Source organism: Egretta garzetta, unplaced genomic scaffold, assembly GCF_000687185.1.
Source record: "Egretta garzetta isolate BGI_Z169 unplaced genomic scaffold, ASM68718v1 scaffold251, whole genome shotgun sequence".
In the NCBI taxonomy this organism is placed as follows: domain Eukaryota; kingdom Metazoa; phylum Chordata; class Aves; order Pelecaniformes; family Ardeidae; genus Egretta; species Egretta garzetta.
Window position 1 is genome coordinate 3,919,290 of NW_009258952.1, and position 8,713 is coordinate 3,928,002.

The following is an 8,713-nucleotide window of genomic DNA, read 5'->3' on the forward strand; positions in this document are numbered from 1 at the left end:
GGGTCATACAAAGGTTGGAGGGCACTATTCATGACAGCAAGCATAGAACATATATGAGATGATACTTTTTTAATTCCAAACCTTTCTTACAGTGTAAGCATTTTTTGGCAGCTCATAATTTAAAATTCTCAGAAAGGAACAATAACAAGCACTATAAATAAAGTTTCCAAACAGCCAATTCAAATCAGCAGGCAACATCACTTCCTAGGAATTATGTTGTTCTAGGTATCTTAGAAGTGAAAACAGTAACATGAAAAAGAATGCAACATTACGTTAAACAATATAATACATTCATTTTGATAGTCAAAAAACTGAAATATTAATTGCAAGTATTTTCTAGTTGCTTCTTCTTAAGGCTATGATTGTACTATTCCATTTAAAGAAGAGTTCGTCCTGTTGCACGAACAATTTAAAACCCTCTTTAAATAAAGCACTTCATTTTTCAGAAAATAGTATTTATCATTCATATAGTTCCTATGTGCAACAGTGAGATAAAGATGAACACATATAATTTTTTGGTTTCAACAATTTGCCATGCAACCATAGTTAGATATAAAATAAAATAATAATAATAATAGAAAGCAGGGTGCACAGATTCCTTTTTTTACACTTTTGAAAGAGGCAAATGGTTGAAGGGAACAGTTCATAATAGAGATAAGGTAAGGAAATACAGACCTGAAATAAGCAAAGTTCATGAAAACAGTTAAGTAAAACAAATAGCACAGTAGGGACTGAATTAAATTTTTAAATGCACACAATAGAATACCTGTATAACACAAGTGATTTCCTTCTTACAGTCATAAATTCAACATACAGAAACAATGCATTGGAGAATGATGCACTTTATAGGGTTTTTTTTCTTTCCTTTTTAAAATATAGAACTATTATGATTCTCTTGTGTGGATGATAAATCCAGCTCAAAATTCTACCCACTGTGAATTCTACCAAAACATAGTACTGAGAATGAGCTGTGAGAGAATGAATTATGATATACCAGTGGTTTGTGCAGTGTGTATATTGAAGACAGCAAGGAGTGGAAGAGAAGGAAGGGCACACAAAAGGAGGAAGAAAAAAGTAATTTTTTAAAGGTAATTTTTGAAAAACACAGTAACAGTAAAAGTAATACTAAATAATTTAAAATAAATTAAAATTGAAACCAAAAAGAGCATACCTTATAAAATTTTAAATTAAATAAGCTACCTATGGAATGTACTCTATAAATAGTGAAAGATATAGGCATGAATTCAGATGTCAACTTTCAATACCAATATTATTAATAGTATTTTTTAAAGTTTTCTTCAGAAGCAATAGCACAATTAAATTCATCAAAGCTCTTATGTGTCTGAAACTAAAGGATTTCAAGACTTATTTAACTTTGAGACCTCTGGAAGACAAATATTGGGACCTAAAAAACCCCAACAACCAAAAATAAGGAAAATCAGAATAACGGGTGTATACTCAACATTCGAAAATATTTGAGACATTCACAATTTTAAAGAGTATTTGAACAGGAGAGACTAAAACTCTTCTAAAAACATGAACCACTTGAAGCACTCCAGTAATTTTCAATTGCTTTGCTATGTGCAAGCAAGGAACCTTGATCACTTTCACAATGAAGCACTTAAGCTCTCTGATAATTTTACACCCTTATATGCCACATATTTCTAGAACCCCATCATTTCCTAGCTGAAGTGGTTTTAAAAATATGTGAAGTGCTCCAATAATTTTAAATTATTCTGTGTAATGCAAGCTCAGAACCCTGATCACCTCAAAATTTAAGAGCTTATAAAAATTTGAAGTAGCCCAATATTTCTGAATGATTGGGTATTGTGATTTCATTTGTTTTATAAAGTGCTTCCATTTGGAAGGAAGTCTGGTGATAAACTGAAATACAGCTGTTGGCTAGCAAATATAGCCATGTAAAAATATAATATTAAAAAAATGAATCAGAAAACATGCTTCTGCCCCCCACAAAAATCAGAAGTCAAGAAATACAATGAAAAGATAAAGGTATCCTGAATGCCCAGTTGCAAGCAAAGGAGAAAAGATCTGTCCCAAAATTTCAGTAACAAACCATATGTACAGAAACAGCTAACATATTAGAATATAGAGAAGATACAATAAATCAAATACAGCATTGCTTCCAGAAGAGTTATAATTATTCATATGTCTAATAGCCTTTACAGATATATACCATGAATATCTGTAATGAATATTATTTGATCATTTTGTCAATACATAAGGAACTTACACACATCTCACTTTAATCTGTGCTGTCTGGGGTTTTTTCAGGGTTATTTTTTTATATAATAAAATTGGACAGGAATATTGTCACTTATACAGTGGATAATAATGAAAAATATGCTTTATTTCTGGCAGCCAGCAGTTCTATTCAACAATACACAGGTTTGCTGGAAAAAAAAAAGTATTCTTGTCTCTTGAAGGTCTGTAGGTGGTTCACTATTCTGAAAGGGCTTGGATTTTCTTAATTATGCACACAATTTGGGAGGAAAGATAATAGCTACCAGGTTTATCTACCTATATAAGGGAAATTGAGGCTTCTGTATAGGTTACCTCATTTATGTTCATAACCTATACAAAAAAAAATGACCCCCTACAGCCGGAATTTCAGCAGTGTCTGTCAGCTTGCATTTCAATGAATTCCCACACACGCTCGGAAAAAGTTATTGAAAAAAATAATCTCGCATTCAGCATTCTTTGTCCTCCTCTATACTTTCCTTTACCTTCCCACTTCTTGCAGGATTTCAAATTAGACAGTTCACAGACTCAGTGTTTTATTTTTCATTAAGTTCCCAATTAATATTTAGTTGAGGTCTGGCAGTGGACAGGAGGTTCCTCTCACTGCAAAGCAGTGTCTTGGGAAAAGACAGACTATCTGCAGAAGGGGAAGCAGGAAAAGCACAGATGTTGCCAGTATTCCTGCCCTTTCCACCCAGTGCCAGGACCTATTATGATCATTGGCAGCTATTTTGGTTAATGCTATGGTTTTGCTGTTGTACCACTTTCTGAGGAGCCTGAAATCCACTCAGCAGGGTGACCCACTTGTCTGGTAAGGTGTGTATATAACTTCCATTAGGATTACGGGTAGCAATGTTCAGCGATGGAAAAGCAGCTAATAAGGTATGTAACCCTTCAAGCACCTTTTTTTCTGAACCAAAAATTTCCGCAACTAGGTCACAAATTCCTTCTCAAAGCAAGGGAAGACACTGAGATCAAACAGAGGCCCTCCTAAGCTACTTCAGCAAAAAGACTAATCACCAAACTGAATGAACCATCAGGACTTGAACAGAACTCCGGAAGCTGAGGAAATTTATCATCTCCCATAAATAGTTCACATCTCCTGTGTTTTTTAGCAATAGTGGCATGTGAAGGAGAAATACAACAGTTCACATGTCCCCTAATATGAACAAGCAGAAAATAGTATCAAGTAATTATTTTTATAAATTAGTATCTAAATATTCCAGTCTGGCAAAAAATCTCCATAAAAGGCTGAGGAATGTTTCTTCAGGTAACAAAACCGGAAAGAGAATACATCTTCTTCATTAAAACAACGTCAAGGTATTTATTGCTTTTTCTTACTATGCAACAGCAGAAATATTTGTTTTGTCTTTATCTCTAGCAAGTAAGAGAAAAAAAAAAAAATGTATACCAGGAATTCTTGGCAGGGCTCAGTAATGAGAGAGACTTCTGCCCAAAGTCTATCCCATCAGTAGTTTGCAATTTGCTCTAGAAGATTCACTCATGACATGTCTCCAACTTCCTTTTCCTGGCCCCAGCTGTTAAGGGCAGAACATCCTGATTACTAAGAGAGGTGTAGGAATGTAATTACTACTGGAATGAAGTTTACTTTAAGCTTCTAGATGTGTATTTTCAAAACCGGCCAAAGATACAAGTAAAGAAAGGATATTTTGTTCTCCATTTTATCACTGAGGTTTTTCACATCTCTGTTTTCTCTTGTGTGTTGAATTAAAGTGAAAACTGAGTCAAGAGAGGCAGATTGTAAAAGACCCAGTTTAACTTAACAGAAGGAATAGTGATAAGAAATACAAATAACCTGAGCAGGGGAAACTCTTTTAAATAGAGGTTTTAATCACCATGTTTTAAGGAACTTTGATTTGGAATGTGTTGGATCTGACATGCCATCAGCATGACTCATTCTGTTGAAATACATCATGTTTCATTATTATTGCATAATGTGACATATTGATATAATCAGATGAATTGTCAAAACAAGATGTCAAATATATGAAATTCAAATGAAACAAAGTTTGGAAAAAGTCCTCAAAAGTGACTACATGTTATTACTTTAATTACATATTTTACTCCATTTTGAAAAGCAGGTCTTTCTATATTAGCACCTCTTTGGACTTGCATTTAGAATGGCTTCCCTTAATTTGGCCACATGTTTTTGCATTGCAGATGACATTTACATGGCCAACTGACCAGAGAACACCCTCTCAAAATAAACATATTTTCCACAACAGGGAGATACGGGAAAGGAAAATCCTTTTCCTTACACAATTTCTCATTTCTTTTCGTGGGTCTGGGTAGATTATAGAGCAGTAATTTCTTAATCTGAGGGTTTTTCAGTCTCTCAAAAATTTGCTAAGGACTAAAACTTCTAGAGTAGTGCTGTAGGTGACCCTGCTTAAGCAGGGTGTTGGACAAGATGACTGCCAGAGGTGCCGTCCAACCTCAACTATTCTGTAATTCTGTGAAAAAATTCTAGCTTTAGCCTTGAGTCTCCATCTGTTCCTAAAACCCTTATAAACATTTGAAAGAGCTGAGTCTAATCTGAACCCCATTTCGGACAGATGTAGCTGATATGCCCCTTCCATACTCACAATAGACTTACAATCTTCGTTAGTCACAAGACTAGTCAGACTGATATGGAACAAACCACTATTCAGATCTAAATATCTGTGGCCTTTCATTTTGACCAGTAGTTATACAGGTTTAAGGCTTCAGTAGTCTTTACAAAACTTTCTAAATTCATAAGAGGTGCTGGTTTCAACAGAAACGAATACTTCTTTCAGGATAGAAAGCAGAGCTAAGTCTATACTATTCTCAAATTCTGTTACTTCTACAACAAAAGACTCTCCTGAGGGAGCCACAGATAGGTAAAATATAATACAAGATGTCCAATTTCTTGGAGTTATAGAGGTTTTGAACATACTTAAGGATTCCTCCATTGTCACCTGTGTCCATGCCGAGACTGGTTTCCTTCCAAAGCAGTTCCCATGGCTCACTGGCACAGGGTATGTTCCTGTAACTGAGCTAACTGTGGATAGTGCACTACTTTTACTCTATAGAAAATAAACGTTAATAAACACAAACAACCATCTAACCCCAGCCCTCATGTTAAAATACTAGCTAATATTACATTAGTGTTATATTCTGAAGAAAACATAGTAGAGCTTTAAGAAAAAAAAAAAAGTATATAAATAAGCTAAAACATTTGGAAGCATTTTGTTGAATAATTTTAGTACTTTTAAAAAAAAAAAAAACCTACCAAAAAAGGATATAAAAAATAGTTTATTGCTGAACTATAATACAATTTTCATGCCGAAAGACAAAAACTCCTTATACTGAAATACTACTGGTTAATTCAAATCCTGCCTGAAGCATGGCACACAGTAATAATGATGACAACATCTAGTCCAATAATACAAAATCAATAGAATGTATTGAACTGCTATCCAAAGCAAATCTAGAATGTCATTTTGTTGATTATTAATTAAATTGACACCTGAAAAACTAAATACAAACAAACTAAATACAAACAAACTTCATTTTACATGGAAAATTAAAATTATTAAATAACTTATATAAAGCAAGAATGAAAGTAGAATTTATGATGGTGCTAGCACAGGATCCTGACAATTTTTATGCCTTAGGCTTTGACATATTTAAAGAAAAGAAAAAACCTGATTGTATAAATTGTATAAATATAGCTTTTGCAAATGGTCTTTTAATTCTTATTGATCACAACCTTGGCATTCAAAGTCTAATTATACTAAAAACTCTGCTATATCTCCAGTGTACTGAGAAATCATTGCCTGAAATTAATCAGTACTCCAAGCACACCATTCTTTATGACCTGATCTTTGTAGTGCTTCATACACCATTTTGTTGGTGCTCTTAAGAACTACCCGACAAACCTCATACCAAATCATAATTTCCAGGTGACATTTTTGTTGTATCATATATGATACATAATGAAAGTGTTCTACAAAGCATTCAGGCAAATAATCAGAACATAAGAATTCCACTAGACTTATATGTTTTGAAGTTTCTTAAAAAAAAAGAATTAAAAAAAGTAAAAGAGTAAATATCCAGAATCCAGAAACATTCGTTTTTAATCTCAAAATATACCTACTTCAGGAAGATTGTTCTTCTGCACGTTATTTTTAATCTCTGTAAGTGAAGGTTTTGATGTCCATTTCTCCCACTGGCTAATAATATTACAGACTGCCGTTGCCTAAACACGTCTCTTATAACAACAGTGTCTTGTGCTTTTTAAGAAGATACCAACTGTGAAAGTGAAGAGCTTTTCATACCTTAAATGGACAAATTTCCTTTGGGATTAGAGGCTTAAATCTGGTTTAATTTATGGATGTTCCTACTTACCTCAGTGATGAACTAAGTGGACATGTAGAGTTGTTGCCTTCATCACTCTAATGTGGGTTTTGTAGTGATATAAATGAATAGGCTGGCACCGAATATTTTAAGCATGCAGAGTACAGCTAATTTCACAGGGTGCTGTTCAAATAGAGCAATGAGTTCCATGTGGGCTCTGTAAAATAACTTGAGTTAGATCAGGCTAATCACCACAGTATGTTTACCCACATGCAGCACCATGGGGGATTTTTGTAGCTTTTTTTTAGTTCTGATAGCAAAAGGTTTGCTAGTTCTGATTAGGATGTAAGAAAAAGGAAATCAAATGAGCATAGAAATCTAGTAAAAATAAAAATTAAATCATAAAACACTAGATATGAAAAAATATTTTCATGAGAGATTTCAGAATTTCTTCCAGTATGAATTGGAATTATTTTCCCATAGTTTTGACAGCTTTTCTGGAAAGAGAAAATAAACCTTTGCCTCACTAAGGGCCAAGGACCTCAGGAGAAGCAGCAAACTGGTGGAAACAAACTGATGCAAAATTTTTTGAATTATACCTGGCAGACACCCCAAAATTGTAGTCTAGAAAATGATTTATTCTTGAGGTTGCGGTTAATATGGCTTGACAGAGTCAGTTAATCCATTGCCCCAGCTATTTCCCAAACTGAAGATTTGCCCTTAGATATTACTTAAAGCATAGATAAAGGTGCAGTAAAGAGCACAAAGGTAAAGTTATGCTCACAACTGCTTTTGTCTGCATTGAAGTGCATTGAAGTAGTCTCATTGCTCACACTCTGGATGCCTTGACCACCCCACTCCAGTTGCTGTAACAACATAAAGTTGAACAATTCCACAGAAGACTGTTGTAAGGACTAGCATCAAAACTACACACTTTCACCAAAAAGAAAAAAGGTACATTCAGCTCCAAGAGTCATTCAAGATCTAGGACGTTCAGTTTAATCTTCTGTACAGGTGTTTCATATTTCTTACATACCCATTTTAAATGTTCAGTGAAGTAAGCAACTAATCCCTCAGCAGAGAATTATTTAGAAAAACGGCACATTGTAAATTCTCTTTCTAGTAGTCCAAGAAATAGTTGATGCAGTAAACTTCCAGTTCTAAATTATAAATATCCTGTGGCAGATGTGCCTTTAATTGCTGAATGCAGAAACTAGGTCACTCTAATTGAAAACAATTGAGCCCCAAATTTGCAGATACATTAACTACCTAAAATCCCTGGCTACTAAAAGTACTGTTGCTGAGTCTTTGAATGACTTTTGGCACTTGTCATAGAAAAGGCAAGTGCAAGTTTAGTCTCCTTTTCAGATTTGGCAAAAAGAAATCTGTCAGTCTGGTAAGAGACTGCCAAGATTCTTCACTTTCCTTTGCTTATGTTGCTCGTCCCAGAAAGCTTAGGAAAGGCATTGCATAATCTGTAACACACTTCAGCAAAAACATACCTTTTATCTCACTATTGATCTGGAAAGCGATCATGAAACCCTTCTGCCTTCACAGACAAGGATTTCTCACAGTCTTTAAACAATAATCTGAACATGTGTAGTGTCTTCCCTTGGAGTCTGTTTCCAGCAAGTATGGTCCACTTTAATTTACAAGTAATGGAAACAAAAGGGAAAACCAAGACCGTGCTTCTATGATGCATTTCCTGGAGTACTGTTAGGCTGCACTGCTGCCTACATACAACCAAATCAGCTGTTCTAAGTGGTTTCTAAATACGTGCTGAGCTCTTGACCATGGAATAATTTAAAAATACTTGCATATCGTTCTGATATTCTTCCATGACCACAAGCATTTTGTTAATTTTCTCCATTTGTTTTTTATTCAAAGAATAATGATGCCTCTGAAGCAAACTCAGAGAAAAGTTTTCTTAAATCTTATGGCAGTGATAACCTTTGGAAATCTTTCTGACAGCATTTTTTAGTGGTTTTAACTGCTCAGAAGAGATGGCAGTAGCCTTTCTATCACATAGAGAGAGACTATGATAACTAATGAAAGCCAAATAGTGTCATTAAAAAAGAAAAACCAACAAAAACAACAAGAAGGAAAGAAACAG